The following is a 5,134-nucleotide window of genomic DNA, read 5'->3' as shown; positions in this document are numbered from 1 at the left end:
TTTGTGTACTCGATCTCCTAGTCCTTCACTTAACACTTTGTCAATGAATTAGTCTAATTTCCAAATATGAAATTTCTCATTCTCCGTGCAACCAAGTTGCATGATTCCAAATTTCTGTCCAATTGAAACTTGGGCGATGAGAAACTCTCCCTATTTGGTAAATTCTCGACTTTTCCATAAACACCATAAATAAGAATCATATACATTTGTTGTAGAAATATGCAAACACCAATTTTCATAACGATTTCATTGCAAGGAAATAAACAAATAAATAAATAAGTCAAACAAAAATTTATTTTATTTATAAAAGCAGCGGAAAACATTTTTCCTTACAATGAAAAATCCATTGAAAACTATGTATTTCAAAAGGAAAATTTCTAACAACTCTATCATAACTATCTAAGCTCAAAATCTAATCTTCAAGTCCATGAGATCAAGATCCATTCCTCGTGATTAGATTCATCTTGCTCTATTTCATCATGCTTCCTCTCCTTTCATCGATCCTACAAAACATTCAAATGCAATCTTATCACATTATGTATCATGAATCAACGAATAGGAACTTAATCGAGTTAGATAGTGGATTTTGCCTGAAGCGTAGCCATACACTTTGACTCTCCCATATTCTGGACTCTTCAGGCTCTTTGGGCAGACTTTTATCCAACGCCCTTTCTTTTGGCAGCAAACGCAGGTCGGTTCTCCTAGAACGTCCTGGGAAGCATGGTCGGTTAACTTTCCCAACAAATACACTCCATTGCTTCGCCAAATCATTTCTGATTCAGCAGCAATGAGCATGTAAGTTAGGTCAATGAGGTTGTCGTCATGATCCATCATATAATACTTTCTTTTGAACTCATTATATGATTCAGGAAGTGACTGCAAAACCCAATTCATAGCCAACTCATCTGGGAATGACACACCCAACATTATCAACCTATCAATGTGTGATTTAATTCCTAGAACATGGGCACACACGGGTTTACCATCTTCATGTTTCATTTCCAATAGGGCTTTAGTGATATTGAACATTTCAATTCTTCGATCTTGTGGGTTAGGGAGAAGAATTGGAGGAGGTGGAGGAAGTGAAGCATGATTTCTTATTCCTTGATCGAATCATGGAATACCATCTTCATGTGGAATGCTTGTTCCACAGGATTTGGGAAGACCATAGTTGTCGAACTTAGACATCTACAAACCGGGAGAAACAAATTCAAGTTAGTTGATTGATTGAGTCCTTAGTAAATCACCCAAATGAGATACTAAGGTTAGGACCCAACACAATATTCAACAACTCGGGAGAGGGATGTCGTAACCCTAATTGCATAATATTTTAAGGTAAGTGAATGACGATTCACTAATTTCCACCATGAAAACGAAAAAGAAATTTAAGTTTTAAACCTATGAAAACTCCTAGATCCTTTGAGATTCATTGAACATTTCAATGGCATGTTTAAATCTCGATATGCCCCTCTTGTTTGTGACTGGGATGCTGAGGATCACAAAGCGGGTGTGAATAACCATGCAAACTTACATGGTGCCCTCACATGTTACAGTCACCTATTCGATGTGCCGGTAAACCACACACGCTCCACTGAACTATGACAAACATTGAGTCACCCTTTGCTACCTTTACTTAGAACCATTTAGTGTGCCGGTAAACCACACACGCTCCACTAACGTCTTCGCAAGGGCACAAAGTGTAATTTCATGGAATTGCATCAATTCACTTTGCCTAAGTAACTAAGATTGGGAATTTGTAAAAACATTTAGTTACTTTTGTATTTCATTATACTTATAATGGAAGGTTTCGTCCTATCCTACCCGTTCGGCTAACGACCCTCCACTAGTCAAGAGTGCGGTAGGTAAGAGTGGATACCCATTCAATCGCCATTTTATAAGCAATTTCCTTAAACACCCCTTATAGACCAGCTTCGTGAATGAGGCCTACTAACGGTAAGACTAACTTTTACTCGTACATATATATAATGTTAGACTTTTAATGATATATATAGTATAGGGTGTATTTTACACTTTGAAAATACTAGGTGGTCAAATTTAATAATTATACCTTTAATTCAATTAAATTGTATACCTAAACTTTTATGGATTTATTAAACCTCTTTTAATTATACACCTTAATTAATTAATAAAACCATAAGGGTGTGATTTGAACTTTTCAAAACATTACTAGGGTTTTAGAATTTAACATTCCTAATTAAACCTTTTAATCAACTTTTAAATTCCAAAACTTGAGGGCAAGTTTTGAAACATTTCAAAACATTAGGGTTTAGAATTTAAATATACATCAAAATTAAATTATTAATCAAAATTTAAATTCCTAAACTTGAGGGAAAGTTTTGAAACCTTTTTCAAAACATTGGGGTTTCAACTATTTAAATTTCAAAACAACAAAACTTTTGGGTTCAAATTTAAACTATAAAACCTAAAGGGGAAAATATGAAACTTTTCATAACAACAAGGATCAAATAAAAAATAATCTTAATTAACATTTAATCACATAATTATCCATATTTGATTTATTTAATGATTTCTTGCAAAACAATTTACCAATTTAATCAAAATAATTAATCAATTATCACATAAGAAAACAAATATTTTATTAATTCATAAATATCTTCAATTAGATCAAGAATATACTCATATATATCAAAAAATCGGATTTATATTGATCTAATATGATAAGGTAACTATCCTTAAGCAAAAACAACAAGAAATCCCGGTTTTCCCTCCATCTGACCAGCCGACTCGCCGAGTTAGGAATGGACTCGTCGAGTCAGCATGAACTCGGCGAGTTCATTTAGGGACTCGGCGAGTTCAACCCCCAGAAACCCATAAATCGAATTTTTAAGCTTGAACAAACAAACAAAGCATCAATACAATAGAAACCAATCAAGGCTCTGATACCACTGATGGGTTTTGGTCATAAGAACATCCTATGTGCTCATACAAACCCTAATGCTTGGATCTATATTTCTCTATTGTACATGCAAGTTATCGAAGACTATAAACCCTAATTCTAGCATACAAGTAATCATATTAACTTAAGAATGGATTTAAGACATTACCTTGATTGTTATGTGGCAATAACAATCTAAATCCTCCTTGTATTGACTTTAGAAATCTTAGATTCACAAATGTCACTCCTCTAATGGTTCACAAACACCAAGAGCAAGAGGATGGAGGCTGCCCTAAAACGTGTGAAACCCTAGAAGGATGCTTAGCCACATTTTTAGGTCATAAGGGATATATATATATATATATATATATATATATATATATATATATATATATATATATATTGATGGGTTTTAGTCATAAGACATCATATGTGCTCATACAAACCCTAATGCTTGGATCTAGGTTTCTCTATTGTACATGCTTTGAATCCAAGACTATAAACCCTAATTCTAGCATACATATAATCATATTAACATGAGAATAAGTTTATAGTGTTACCTTGATTGTTATGTAGCAATAACAATCCCAAATCTCCTTGTATTAGCTTTGGAAGGCTTAGAGTCACAAGTGTCACTCCTCTAATGGCTCACAAACACCATAAGCAAGAGGATGAAGAGGAGAGAGGTTGGAGGCTGCCAAAAACGTGTGTAAACCTTTTCAAGAACATTAGCCACGTTTTTGAGCCTTAAGGGTCTTTATATAGTTGGGCTATTAGGGTTATCTTACAAGGAAACCCTAATTTGGATGCTTAAGCCCTAAGCAACCCATAGACTCCTTTAATTAAGCCCATGGACGATTTCCTTATGGGTTTCCCATTAGAATTCGTCCATCCCTTAATACAAGGCAATCCATGGCCCAAATTGCAATTATCTTATAATTACAATTCCAGTCCCTTAAGTTTAATTAATCTCTTTTAGTCACAAAACTAATTACCAATTAGTTATTGACTAATATTAATTAAACAATATGATTTCTCATTTAATATATCATTCCTATAATATATTAATAAATCATATTTAATCCTTTCTCTCCATAATTCATCTTATCAAGTTGCTTTGGTGAAGGCAACCCAAAAGGACCATGCACCATCGGGTCAAGTACATACCAAAATAGTTATGGACTTAGACACTAATCCAACAGTCTCCTACTTGGATAAGTCTAACAACTATTCTGCGTATGACTTCAGATCCCGATCTGCAATCGTAGCTTTCCAAAGCCGCTGTCAACTCTGATCCTATCAGATACGCGTGTGCTTAGATAAGGGATCATATATTCCTCCATTCTTGATATCGTCTGAGATATGATTTCTAATCATTCTCTTTGTACTACTTCTTGATTTCTGATTTATGACGACAGACAAATTAAACAAATCAAATTAGCCCTAGCCCGGCCGAGCATTTACGTATGTCATCACTAAACCATCGAGGGGCCCAAAGATATCGCTTTTATTCTTTGAATAAAAGGAACGGATAAACTTTGATACAATGCTTGCTTGCACTCACCAACCAAATCACACACAACAATATGTTTTATAACACCAAGTTACTAATGCGTTTACATATTATCAATGTGCAACCGATTAGCAAGATACAACTCACACATCTCGCTTTCAAGAATATAAGATGTTATCGTCTCACCAATCACTCGTAATACAATTCATGGAGTGATCCAAGTGAGCGTGGGTTTAATCCAATGCTCAAATCATATTCATAAGCACTCATGAACGTTGCAGCAAACATTTGCTTATGTCTAATACTCTTCTAGACAATCCACACACCAATTCATGACAATCTTCATTCATATCTACTTCCAACATATGAACGACTGTGGCCCGTTTGAATAATTCGATTATTCTTAATAAACTCAATTATTCTGGAAGTCAAAACATGCAAGGTGAAACACAAGAATAATACTAATTCCATATGGCCTCAAACCTTTGAGTATAAACAAAACACGTTTTATTTATCACCATATCGATTACTCATTATTTGTCGTTTCGGGTAATCAACTTTTTACTTGAATTATTACACTTGTCCCATGCTCTTTCGCATGCACACAATGTTTACCTATGGTTCTTACTTTGTGAAATAGATCAAATTGAACACATTTCCAATCGTTCTCATTTTACAACTCCAAATCCTTTTTTCATAAGTGA

The sequence above is a fragment of the Lactuca saligna genome, chromosome 4 (assembly GCF_052625555.1).
Source record: "Lactuca saligna cultivar CGN05327 chromosome 4, ASM5262555v1, whole genome shotgun sequence".
Lineage (NCBI taxonomy): Eukaryota > Viridiplantae > Streptophyta > Magnoliopsida > Asterales > Asteraceae > Lactuca > Lactuca saligna.
This window is presented reverse-complemented; position numbering follows the sequence as displayed.